Below are 13,864 nucleotides of genomic sequence, written 5' to 3'. Positions count from 1 at the left end.
GCAGACACGGGGAGGACGTGCAGACTCCGCACAGACAATGACCCAAGCCGGAATCGAACCTGGGACCATGGATCTGTGAAGCAATTGTGCTATCCACAATGCTACCGTGCTGCCCTTAAGAACAAATAAATCTACACTATATCATTTTCCCGTAATCCATGTACCTATCCAACAGCTGCTTGAAGGTCCCTAATGTTTCCGACTCAACTACTTCCACAGGCAGTGCATTCCATGCCCCCACTACTCTCTGGGTAAAGAACCTACCTCTGATATCCCTCCTATATCTTGAGTTAGGTTGAGTCCGTAATTAAGAAAGCAAATGCAATGTTGTCATTTATCTCAAGAGGCTTGGAATATAAAAGCAGGGATGTACTTCTGAAGCTTTATAAAGCACTAGTTAGGCCCCATTTAGAATACTGTGAGCAATTTTGGGCCCCACACCTCAGGAAGGACATACTGGCACTGGAGCGGGTCCAGCGGAGATTCACATGGATGATCCCAGGAATGGTAGGCCTAACACACAATGAATGTCTGAGGATCCTGGGATTATATTCATTGGAGTTTAGGAGGTTGAGGGGAGATCTAATAGAAACTTACAAGATAATGAATGGCTTAGATAGGGTGGACGTAGGGAAGTTGTTTCCATTAGCAGGGGAGACTAGGACCCGGGGGCACAGCCTTAGAATAAAAGGGAGTCACTTTAGAACAGAGATGAGGAGAAATTTCTTCAGCCAGAGAGTGGTGGGTCTGTGGAATTCATTGCCACAGAGGGCGGTGGAGGCCGGGACGTTGAGTGTCTTGAAGACAGAAGTTGATAAATTCTTGATTTCTCGAGGAATTAAGGGCTATGGAGAGAGAGCGGGTAAATGGAGTTGAAATCAGCCATGATTGAATGGTGGAGTGGACTCGATGGGCCGAATGGCCGTTCTTCCGCTCCTATGTCTTATGGAAAGAGAAAATGCTGGAAAATCTCAGCAGGTCTGGCAGCATCTGTAGGGAGAGAAAAGAGCGAACGTTTCGAGCCCGATGACCCTTTGTCAAAGCTGACAGACAGAGAAAGTGGGAAATATTTATACTGGGAGTGAGAATGAAAGATGAGTCAAAGCCACAGAAACCCAGGGAAACAGGACGCTAATGGCCACAGAAACCAAGGGAACAGAGTGTTAATGGCAGTCCCCAGAGAGAACAAAAGGTGTGAAAGGCCAAACAGCAGAGAAACTAACAAGAGGGTAAACTGTGACAGATGTAGACGTGGGGGAAGGGGAAGGGGGAAGTTAAGGGGAGAAAGGGTAAGGAAAGGTGAATAAGATGGGAGGAGGGTTTAAATATACATAAAGAAAGACAAAAAAGAAAGAAATGGTAAAAGACAGTTAAAATGAAATGGGATGAAAACAAATGGGTCGCGGTGGGGTAGAGCTGATCATCTGAAGTTGTTGAATTCGATGTTGAGACCGGAAGGCTGTCGCGTGCCTAACCGGAAGATGAGATGTTGTTCCTCCAGTTTGCGTTGAGCTTCACTGGAACATGAAATGAAATGAAATGAAAATCGCTTATTGTCACAAGTAGACTTCAAATGAAGTTACTGTGAAAAGCCCCTAGTCGCCACATTCCGGCGCCTGTTCGGGGAGGCTGTTACGGGATGGCGGGACAGTCATATGAGGAGAGATTGACTCGGTTGGGATTGTTCTCGCTGGAGTTCAGAAGAATGAGGGGGGATCTCATAGAGACTATAAAATTCTAACAGGACTGGACAGGGTAGATGCGGGGAAGATGTTACCAATGATGGGTGTGTCCAGAACCAGGGGTCACAGCCTGAGGATTCAGGGTAAAACATTTCGGACATTGACATTTCTTCACACAAAGTGCGGTGAGCCTGTGGAATTAATTACCACAGGAAGTAGTTGATGCTAAAACATTAAATATATTCAAGAGGCGGCTGGATATAGCACTTGGGAAGAATGGGACCAAAGGCTACGGGGAGAAAGCAGGATTAGGCTGTTGAGTTGGATGATCAGCCATGATCGTGATGAATGGTGAAACAGGCTCGAAGGGCCAAAAGGCCTCCTAATGCTCCTACCTTCTGTGTGTCTATGTATGGTTCCTGTCACTGTCAATTTCTTATCCAAGTGCCTAATTTGCCTTTTATTGCAAGAGATAGAATTTTGCTCTCAGGTTTATTGTGTGGCACTGTATCAAATGCCTTCTAAAAATCCATATATACCACATCAACTGCGTTCCCCTCATCAACGGGTGGTACGGTAGTATGGTGGTTAGCACTGTTTCTTCACAGTTCCAGGGTCCCAGGTGCGATTCCTGGCTTGGGTCACTGTCTGTGCGGAGTCTGCATGTTCTCCCCGTGTCTGCGTGGGTTTCCTCCGGGCGCTCCGGTTTGGATTTGGATTTGTTTATTGTCACGTGCAGCGAGGTATTTTTCTGCGAGCAGCTCAACAGATCATTGAGTACATGAAAAGAAAAGAAAATACATAATAGGGCAACACAAGGTACACAATGTAAATACGTAGACTCCGGCATCGGATGAAGCAGACAGGGTGTAGTGTTAATGAGGTCAGTCCATAAGGGGGTCGTTTAAGAGTCTGGTGACAGTGGGGAAGAAGCTGTTTTTGAGTCTGTTCGTGCGTGTTCTCAGACTTCTGTATCTCCTGCCCGATGGAAGAAGTTGGAAGAGTGAGTAAGCTGGGTGGGAGGGGTCTTTGATTATGCTGCCCGCTTTCCCCAGGCAGCGGGAGGTGTAGATGGAGTCAATGGATGGGAGGCAGGTTTGTGTGATGGACTGGACGGTGTTCACGACTCCCTGAAGTACCTTGCAGTCTTGGGCCGAGCAGTTGCCACACCAGGCTGTGATGCAGCCAAATAGGATGCTTTTAATGGTGCATCTGTAAAAGTTGGTGAGAGTCAGTGTGGACCTGCCGAATTTCCTTAGTTTCCTGAGGAAGTATAGGCGCTGTTGTGCTTTCTTGGTGGTAGCATCGACGTGGATGGACCAGGACAGATTTTTGGAGATGTGCACCCCATGGAATTTGAAACTGCTAACCATCTCCACTTCGGCCCCGTTGATGCTGACAGGGGTGTGTACAGTACTTTGCTTCCTGAAGTCAATGGCCAGCTCTTTAGTTTTGCTGGCATTGAGGGAGAGATTGATGTCACTACACCACTCCACTAGGTTCTCTATCTCCCGCCTGTATTCGGACTCATCGTTATTCGAGATCCAGCCCACTATGGTCGTATCGTCAGCAAACTTGTAGATGAAGTTGGAACCAAATTTTTCCACATAGTTGTGTGTGTATAGGGTGTAGAGTAGGGGGCCCCGGTATTGAGGACTATTGTGGAGGAGGTTTGTTGTTTATTCTTACTGATTGTGGTCTGTGGGTTAGAAAGTCAAGGATCCAGTTGCAGAGTGAGGAGCCAAGTCCTAGGTTTTGGAGCTTTGATATGAGCTTGGCTGGGATGATGGTGTTGAAGGCGGAGCTGTAGTCAATAAATAGGAGTCTGATGTAGGAGTCCTTGTTGTCGAGATGCTCTAGGGAAGAGTGTTGGGCCAGGGAGATGGCATCTGCTGTGGACCGGTTGCGACGGTATGCGAATTGCAGTGGATCAAGGCGTTCTGGGAGTATGGAGGTGATGCGCTTCATGACCAACCTCTCGAAGCATTCAATATGACTGAAGTCAGGGCCACTGGTCGGTACTCATTGAGGCACGTTGCCTGGTTCTTCTTTGGTACCGGTATGATGGTGGTCTTCTTGAAGCAGGTGGGGACCTCGGAGTGGAGTAGGGACAGGTTAAAGATGCCCGCGAACACATCTGCCAGCTGGTCCGTGCAGGCTCTGAGTGCACGACCAGGGATCCCGTCCGGACCCGTCACTTTCCGAGGGTTCACTTTCAGGAAGGCCGATCTGATTTTGGAAGCTGTGATGGTGGGTATGGGTGAGTTATGGGCTGCTGAGAACCTCCTGCAGTGATGCCCTGGAGCTGAGATGACTGACCACCACAACCATCTTCCTTTGTGCCGGGTATGACTCCAACCAGCGGAGAGTTTTCCCCCTGATTCCTATTGGCTCCAGTTTAGCTCGGGCTCCTTGATGCCACACTCGGTCAAATGCTGCCTTGGTGTCGAGGGCAGTCACTCTCACCTCACCTCTGGCATTCAGCTCTTTTGTCCATGTTTGAACCAAGGCTGTAATGAGGTCATTAGCTTAGTGAGCCTGGCGGAACCCAAACTGAACATCCATCATTGAGGACGGGATATTTGTGGAGCCTCCTCCTCCAGTGAGTTGTTTAATTGTCGTCCACCATTCACAGCTGGATGTGGCAGGACTGCAGAGCTCAGATCTGATGCGTTTGTTGTGGAATTGCTTAGCTCCGTCTATTACTTGCTACTCATGCTGTTTGGCACATAAGTAGTCCTGTGGTTGTAGACCACATGCTGTAGTATGTGGAAGTAGGAGAAATCGTGGAGGTATAATACAAGTACTTTGCATCTGTCTTTACAAAGGAAGAAGATGCAATCCAGGCTGAGGTGAGAGGAGGTAAGAATTTATTGATAGGGCACCAGGAATTCAGGAGATGCGTCCAAGGATACTGAGTGGGGTAAAAATGGAAATGATAGAGGCACCAGTGATAACTTCCAGTCTTCCTGAGACAGGGGTGGTTCCAGAAGACTAGAGAATTGTGAATGTTCAAAAAGGGGAGCAAGGATAGTCCGAGAGGCTACAGACCAGTTAGATTGACTTCAATGCGAGGGAAAGTAATCGGAAGTATAGTTTGGGACAAAATCACTCGTCACTTTGAAGGTGCTGGATAATTAAGGAAAGTCAGCATGGATTCATAAGGAAAAATGCTTAATTAACTTGCTGAAGTTTTTTGAAGAGGTAACAGAGAAGGTTAAATAAATAATCTTTATTGTCACAAGTAGGCTTACATTAACACTGCAATGAAGTTACTGTGAAAATCCCCTCGTCGTCACATTCCGGCGCCTGTTCGGGTACACAGAGGGAGAATTCAGAATGTCCAAATTATCTAACAGCGTGTCTTTTGGGACCACCAAAATTCCACCAGCACATCTCCTGTCCCACCAGAAGCGACAACACTCTTGACCACTGCTACTCAAAATCAGGGGTGCCTGCCGTCCCATCTCCCGGTGCTCCTTCTCCCGGCATACAAGCAGAAACTCAAACGGGAGAATCCAGCTAAGAAGTGCAGTGCTGGTCCGACGAAACAGAAGAGCTCCTACGTGACTGCTTGGGGACAGTGGACTGGTGCATATTTAAGAACTCAGCGACCAACTTAAATGAATATGACACCACTGTCACAGACTTCTGATGTGACCATCAATTTACTCAAGGACTCGTGTCAGAGTAAAACAGTGGTTTTAATTAACTATTAACTTTGCCTGCCTGTGACTGGTACATTCTGAGGACAGTCCCACAGGCCAGCTACTCCTATACTCCTTCAAAGGGGCGGAGCCATGGGCTGAGCCCATACATGCTCCAACATACTTCAACATCTCCCCTGTGGGTGAAGCCATACAGTGGCCCACAGATAAAACCCACAGTGTAAATAAGATAGAACATAACTGGTGAATTAACTGTATTTACATTCACCACAACTTCATCAGCAAATGTGTGGACGACTGCGTGCAAAAGACAAGGCTGAGGCACTCGCAACAATCTTCAGCCAGAAGTGCCGAGTGGATGATCCGTCTCAGTCTCCACCAGAGGTCCCAGCATCACAGATGTCAGTCTTCAACCAATACGATTCACTCCACGTGATATCAAGAAACGGCTGAAGGCACTGGCTACTACAAAGGCTTATGGGCCCTGACAATATTCCAACAATAGTACTGAAGACTCGTGCTCCAGAACTTGCCGCACCCCTAGCCAAGCTGTTCCAGTACAGCTACAACACTGGCATCTACCCGGCAATGTGGAAATAGCCCAGGTGTGTCCTGTACACAAGAAACAGGACAAATCCAACCCAGCCAATTACCGCCCCATCAGTCGACTCTCCATCAACAGCAAAGGGATGGAAGGAGTCATCAGCAGAGCTATCAAGCGGCACTTACTCAGCAATAACCTGCTCACTGATGCTCAGTTTGTGTTTGGCCAGGATCACTCAGCTCCTGACCTCATTACAGCTTTGGACAAAGGAGCTGAATGCCAGAGGTGAGGTGAGAGTGACTGCCCTTGACATCAAGGCAGCATTTGACCGAGTGCGGCATCAAGGTGTCCTAGCTAAACTGGAGCCAATGGGAATCAGGGAGAAACTCTCTGCTGGTTGGAGTCAAACCCGGCACAAAGGAAGGTGTTTGTGGTGGTTGGAGGTCAATTATCTCAGCTCCAGGACATCACTGCAGGAGTTCCTCAGGGTCGTGTCCTCGGCCCAACCATCTTCAGCTGCTTCATCCAAGAACTCTAACAAATTTGTCAGGCATTATCTCCCATGCACAAAGCTGTGCTGACTACACCTAATCAAACCCTGTCTTTCCAAATGCCTGTATATCTTATCCCTCAGAATCCTCTCTGGTAGCTTACCCACCACAGATGTTAGGCTTACCGGTCTATAATTCCCAGGTTTTTCTTTGCTACCCTCCAGTCTTCTGGTACCTCGCCCATGGCTAATGATGATGCAAATATCTCAGCGAGGGCTCCCGCAATTTCTTCTCTAGCCTCACGCAGTGTTCTTGGATATACCTGGTCAGGGCCAGGAGATTTATCCACCTTCATACATTTTAATACGTCCATCACCTCCTCTACTGTAATGCGAACTGTCCCCGATATATCGGCACTAACCTTCCCAGGTTCCCAAGTCTTCATGTCTTTCTCCACGGTAAACACAGAGAAGAAATATTCATCGAGAGCCTCGCCCATCTCCTGTGGTTCCATGCATTATGAGTGGCACGATAGCACAGTGGTTAGCACCGTTGCTTCACAGCGCCAGAGTCCCAGGTTTGATTCCCACTTGGGTCTCTGTCTGTCTGGATAGCACAATTGCTTCACAGCCCCAGGGTCCCAGGTTTGATTCCCGGCTTGGGTCACTGTCTTTGCGGAGTCTGCACGCTCTCCCCGTGTCTGCGTGGGTTTCCTCCGGGTGCTCTGGATTCCTCCCACAAGTCCCGAAAGACGCGCTGTTAGGTGAATTGGACATTCAGAATTCTCCCTCTCTGTACCCGAACAGGCGCCGGAATGTGGCGATAGAGGATTTTCACAGTAACTTCATTGCAGTGTTAATGTAAGCCTACTTGTGACAGTAAAGATTGTTATCCCAGTCCCACATACCTATCCATGCCCTGAGTTCATCAGCCTTACCCGTCAGCCCTCTTGCAGTGAAATAGATGCAATTTAGTCCACAAGCTTTTCCCCGCTCCCTGCCCTGCTCCTGCCTGTCATAGAATCATAGAATCATAGAAGTTTACAGCATGGAAACAGGCCCTTCGGCCCAACCAGTCCATGCCGCCCTGTTTTTACCATTAAGCTAGTCCCAGTTGCCCGCACTTGGCCCATAACCCTCTATACCCATCTTACCCATGTAACTATCTAAATGCTTTTTAAAAGACACAATTGTACCCGCCTCTACTACTACCTCTGGCAGCCCATTCCAGACACTCACTACCCTCTGAGTGAAGAAATTGCCCCTCTGGGCCCTTCTGAATCTCTCCCCTCTCACCTTAAACCTATGCCCTCTAGTTTTAGACTCCCCTACCTTTGGGAAAAGATGTTGACTATCTACCTTATCTATGCCCCTCATTATTTTATAGACCTCTATAAGATCACCCCTAAGCCTCCTACGCTCCAGGGAAAAAAGTCCCAGTCTATCCAGCCTCTCCTTATAACTCGAACCATCAAGTCCCGGTAACATCCTAGTAAATCTTTTCTGCACTCTTTCTAGTTTAATAATATCCTTTCTATAATAGGGTGACCAGAACTGCACACAGTATTCCAAGTGTGGCCGTACCAATGTCTTGTACAACTTCAACAAGACGTCCCAACTCCTGTATTCAATGTTCTGACCAATGAAACCAAGCATGCCGAATGCCTTCTTCACCACCCTGTCCACCTGCGACTCCACCTTCAAGGAGCTATGAACCTGTACTCCTAGATGTCTTTGTTCTATAACTCTCCCCAACGCCATACCATTAACTGAGTAGGTCCTGGCCTGATTCGATCTGCCAAAATGCATCACCTCACATTTATCTAAATTAAACTCCATCTGCCATTCGTCAGCCCACTGGCCTAATTGATCAAGATCCCGTTGCAATCCTAGATAACCTTCTTCACTCTCCACTGTGCCACCAATCTTGTGTCATCTGCAAACTTACTAACCATGCCTCCTAAATTCTCATCCAAATCATTAATATAAATCACAAATAACAGTGGACCCAGCACCGATCCCTGAGGCACACCACTGGTCACAGGCCTCCAGTTTGAAAAACAACCCTCGACAACCACCCTCTGTCTTCTGTCGTCCAGCCAATTTTGAATCCAATTGGCAACCTCACCCTGGATCCCTGAGCTTTAACCTTCTGCAACAACCTACCATGCGGTACCTTGTCAAAGGCTTTGCTAAAGTCCATGTAGACAACGTCTACTGCACTGCCCTCATCTACCTTCTTGGTCACCCCCTCAAAAAACTCAATCAAATTTGTGAGACATGATTTTCCACGCACAAAGCCATGCTGACTGCTCCGAATCAGTCCTTGCCTCTCTAAATGCTTGTAGATCCTGTCTCTCAGAATATCTTCTAGCAACTTAGCTACTACAGACGTTGGGCTCACCGGTCTGTAGTTCCCAGGCTTTTCCCTGCTGCCTTTCTTAAACAAGGGCACAACATTCGCCACTCTCCAATCTTCAGGCACCTCACCTGTGGCTGCCGATGATTCAAATATCTCTGTTAGGGGACCTGCAATTTCCTCCCTAGCCTCCCACAACATCCTGGGATACATTTCATCAGGTCCAGGGGATTTATCTACCTTGATACGCTTTAAGACTTCCAGCACCTCCTCCTCTGTAATATGCACACTTCTCAAGACATCACTATTTATTTCCCTTAGTTTCCTAACATCCATGCCTTTCTCCACCGTGAATACCGATGAGAAATATTCATTCAGGATCTCACCCAACTCTTGTGGCTCTGCACATAGATGTCCTTGTTGATCCTTAAGAGGCCCTACTCTGTCCCTAGTTACTCTTTTTCCCTTTATGTATCTGTAGAAGCTCTTTGGATTCTCCTTTGCATTATTTGACAAAGCAATTTCATGTCCCCTTTTTGCCCTCCTGATTTCCCTCTTAACTCTATTTCGACAATCTCTATACTCTTCAAGGGATCCACTTGATCCCAGTTGTTTATGTACATCATATGCCTCCTTCTTCTTTTTGACCAGAGTCTCAATATCTCGAGTCATCCAGGGTTCCCTACTTCTACCAGCCTTGCCCTTCACTCTAAAGGGAATGTGCTTACCCTGAACCCTGGTTAACACATTTTTAAAAGCCTCCCATTTACCAGCCGTCCCTTTGCCTGCCAACAGTCTCCCCCAATCTACCTCTGAAAGTTCCTGTCTGATACCATCAAAATTGGCCTTGCCCCAATTAAGAATTTTAACTCTTGGGCCAGACCTATCATTCTCCATAGCTATCTTAAAACTAATGGAGTTATGGTCACTTGTCCCAAAGTGATCCCTCACTAACACTTCTGTCACTTGCCCTTCCTTATTTCCCAAGACGAGGTCAAGTTTTGCCCCCTCTCTAGTCGGTCCATCCACATACTGAATGAGAAATTCCTCCTGAATACACTCAACAAATTTCCCTCCATCCAAGCCCCTAATGCTATGGCTGTCCCAGTCAATGTTGGGAAAGTTAAAGTCCCCTACTATTACCACCCTATTTTTCTTGCAGCTATCTGTAATCTCCTTACATATTTGCTCCTCAATTTCCCGCTGACTATTTGGGGGCCTGTAGTACAGTCCTACCAAGGTGATCTCTCCCTTCTTATTTTTCAGTTCCACCCATATAGACTCAGTGGGCGAACCCTCGGATATATCCCCTCTAAGTACTGCCGTGATGTTCTCCCTAATCAAAAACGCCACTCCCCCTCCTCTCTTACCTCCTGTTCTATCCTTTCTATAGCATCTGTACCCCGGAACATTGAGCTGCCAGTCCTGCCCCTCCCTTAGCCATGTTTCAGTCATAGCTATAATATCCCAGTCCCATGTGCCCATCCATGCCCTGAGTTCATCCGCTTTGCCCGTCAGGCCCCTTGCATTGAAATAAATGCAGTTTAATGTAGACTTTCCTTGCTCTCTGCCCTGCTTTCTCTGGTCATGCTTTACACACTCTCCCTTCCTGCCTTTTGTTTCCGTCCCCACTGACTTCCTACATCGGTTCCCATCCCCCTGCCACATTAGTTTAAACCCTCCCCAACTGCACTAGCAAACACACCCCCGAGAACATTGGTTCCGGTCCCACCCAGATGCAGACCGTCCGATTTGTACAGGTCCCACCTCCCCCAGAACCGGTCCCAATGTCCCAGGAATTTGAAACCCTCCCTCTTGCACCATCTCTCAAGCCACGTATTCATCCTAGCTATCCTGTCATTCCTACTCTGACTATCACGTGGCACTGGTAGCAATCCTGAGATTACTACCTTTGAGGTCCTACTTTTTAGTTTAACTCCTAACTCCCTAAATTCAGCTTGTAGGACCTCATCCCGTTTTTTACTGTCATGTCTATTCAGCTCCCTGCCCTGCTCCTGCCTGTCATGTCTATTTAACTTGCCATTGCTGATTACTGCATCTCCTTTCAACCCCTCATTTGCTTCCCTGCTGCTGAGGATCCCCCCCTGGATGACTTGACAAAGTCACCCTCTTTGATGCTTTGACAAAGAGTCACCTAGACTCAAAACGTTAGCCCTCTTCTCTCCGCAGATGCTGTCAGACCTGCTGAGGTTATCCAGTATTTTCTGCTTTTGGTTCACTCAGCTCCTGACCTCATTACAGCCTTGGTTCAAACGTGGACAAAAGAGCTGAATGCCAGAGGTGAGGTGAGAGGGACTGCCCTCGACATCAAAGCAGCATTTGACCGAGTGTGACATCAAGGAGCCCGAGCTAAACTGGAGTCAATGGGAATCAGGGGGGAAACTCTCCGCTGGTTGGAGTCAGACCCGGCTCAAAGGAAGATGGTTGTGGTGGTTGGAGCTCAATCAGCTCAGCTCCAGGACATCACTGCAGGAGTCCCTCAGGGTCGTGTCCTCGGCCCAGCCATCTTCAGCTGCTTCACCAATGACCTCCCTTCATCATAAGGTCAGAAGTGGGGATGTTTGCGGATGACTGCACAATGTTCAGCACCATTCGCGACTCCTCAGATAATGAAGCAGTCCCTGTCCAAATGCAGCAAGACCTGGACAATATCCAGGCTTGGGCTGACAAGTGGAAAATAACATTCACGCCACAAGTGTCAGACAATGACCATCTCCAATAAGACAGGATCAAACCATCGCCCCTTGTCAAACTGTCTTCCTATTTTTGCTACCGAAGTGGATAACCTCACATTTATCCACATTATACTGCCATGTTGTCTACTTAGAATTTCACAAAGGAGTTCGATATAGCTCTTGAGATCAAGGGCTATGGGGGGAAGGTGGGATCAGTACATTGAACTTGATCAGTGATGATGACGATGAGCAGGCTCGCAGGCTGAACGGCCTCCTTCTCGTTTCTGTGTAAGTCACTCACCACCCTGGGTTGGAAATATATCGCCGTTCCTTTCGTGTCACTGGGTCAATATCGTGGAACTCCCTCACACTTTGGGTGCGTTAATATCTTGGAGACTGCAACTCACCATCAACTTCTCGAGGACAACTTGGGATGAGCAGTAAATGTTGGCCTCGGCAGCAGCGCCTAAATTCATTAAGTGAATTTTTAAAATTTATGATCAAAAATGAACACGTTCGATCTGAAACCAGGGTCCTGAATTTAAACAAAAGAAATGACAAAGGTGTGAGTTGGCCAGGTAGATCGGAGAATGTCATAAAAAGGTGTGATGGTGGATATGTAATGGCTAATGTTTGAGAAATATCTGCAACACTTGTACGCTCCGTTCTGGCGCAAAAATACAAGAAATGTGGACCAAATCCTGCTGAAGCATCTCTGCATCCTCCTCACAGCTCACCCTCCCGCTTTAACTTTGTATGATCTGCAAATTTGGAGATAATACATTTAGTTCCCCCATCCAAATCATTAATATATAATGTGAACAGTTGGGGTCCCAGCACAGATCCTTGCAGTACCCCACTGGTCACTGCCTGCCAATCGGAAAAAGACCCATTTATTCTAACTTTGTGCTTCCTGTCTACTAACCAACTTTCTATTCATCTCGAGACACTACCCGTCATCCCATCCACTTTAACTTTACATATTAATCAATCACTGACGAGTATGATTATCCAGCTAAGAAACTCCGTGTTACTGGTCACTGGTTCTGTGGGTCCCAGCATGGCTGATGAGTCGATCCTAATGTTGCATCTTCCACTGCAAACTTGGCAGGTGTTTCCGGGTCTGTGGACTCTGGTATTCCTTTCTCAGTCTCCTTTTCCAGGCCTCCTCTTGCCGTCGGATGTCATCGAAGAATTGTGTCCCTTCTCCAAGTTGGTTTCTTCTGAGCAAGGGGTGCCAAGCATTGACGTCTACGTTGCATTTCTTGAAGTAAGTCAGGGTGGCCTTGATGCATTTCCTTTGTATTCCTCTTGTTCAGAAGCCTTCCATGAGCTGGCCGAAGAAGATTTGCTCTGACATCCTGAGCACATGGCCGGCCCAGAGGAGCTGGTTTCTGATGATCATGGCCTCAATGCTGCTGATCTCGGCTCCTTCAAGGACACTGATGTCAGTACGCCTGTCCTCCCAACTGATGTGGAGAATCCGTCTCATTCAGCATTGATGGTACCTCTCCAGGGCCTTGAGGTGACATCTGTGCGCAGTCCAAGTTTCTGAGCTGTATGGAAGAGTTGGAAGGACGACCGCCTTGTACACGAGAATCTTGGTATCAGCACGGATGTCGCGATCATCAAAGACTCTCCTCTTTAGGAGGCGCTCGCAGATTGGATACGGTGTTGGATTTCCCCATCGATGTCAGCGTTAAAGGAGAGGTGGCTGCCCAGTTATGGGACATGTTCCACATTTGGGAATATTTCTCTGTCAATCTTGACGGAATGAGGCAGTGGATCCTGCCCTCAAGAGACTTGGTAAAGGACTTGATTCTTCTTGAGGTTGAGGCTGAGACCAATTCTTTGGAAATCTTCTGCCAAGTTGTCAAGTATGGCTTGGTGATTCTCTGCTGAGAGTGGGGATGGTGATGTCATCCGTATACTGAAGTTCCCTGATTCTGCTGCTTCTGGTGGAGTTTGATGGACACAGAGGAGCGGAGGGGTCAGTGATCTGTCCTACAGTCACCTGCACTGGTCATCCCTTTGGTGATGATGATGAAGACGATCTTGCTTGATGCCACCAGGAGGTGTTGAACTTGTCTTTTTGGCAGAACAGCATGTTTGATGACCAGCTGGTGTTCTGTGCATTTGGCGAGCAGGAAAATCCCTTTGGAGCTGCAATTCCCAACTCCTTTCCGATGGCTCCAATCTTGAAATTGAATTCCCCAAGGAGGATAATGTTGCCTCGGAATGTTGGAGGGGATGGTGTCCAGGGTGGAGTAGAAGCCTTCATCGGACTCACCATGAGCATCAAGAGTTGGGGAGAAGATGCTCACGACCGGTCCATGCTGGTTCTTGGCAAGTTGCAGACGAAGAGTCGCTCAGCGCTTGTTGAAGCCGACAAGGATTTTCTAAAGACCTTGAACAAGTTCGTTCC

General features: G+C 47.7%; 1 protein-coding gene across 2 annotated transcripts in view; it reads left to right on the top strand.

Annotated features, from left to right (window-relative positions):
* Window positions 1-13,864, top strand: part of LOC140389482 (leucine-rich repeat-containing protein 31-like) — a 223,064-nt gene that overhangs the window by 153,833 nt on the left and 55,367 nt on the right. The window lies entirely within an intron of this gene.

Source organism: Scyliorhinus torazame, chromosome 14 (assembly GCF_047496885.1).
Source record: "Scyliorhinus torazame isolate Kashiwa2021f chromosome 14, sScyTor2.1, whole genome shotgun sequence".
Lineage (NCBI taxonomy): Eukaryota > Metazoa > Chordata > Chondrichthyes > Carcharhiniformes > Scyliorhinidae > Scyliorhinus > Scyliorhinus torazame.
Note: the sequence above shows the minus strand (reverse complement) of the source record. Positions and strands in the feature narration are given on the sequence as shown.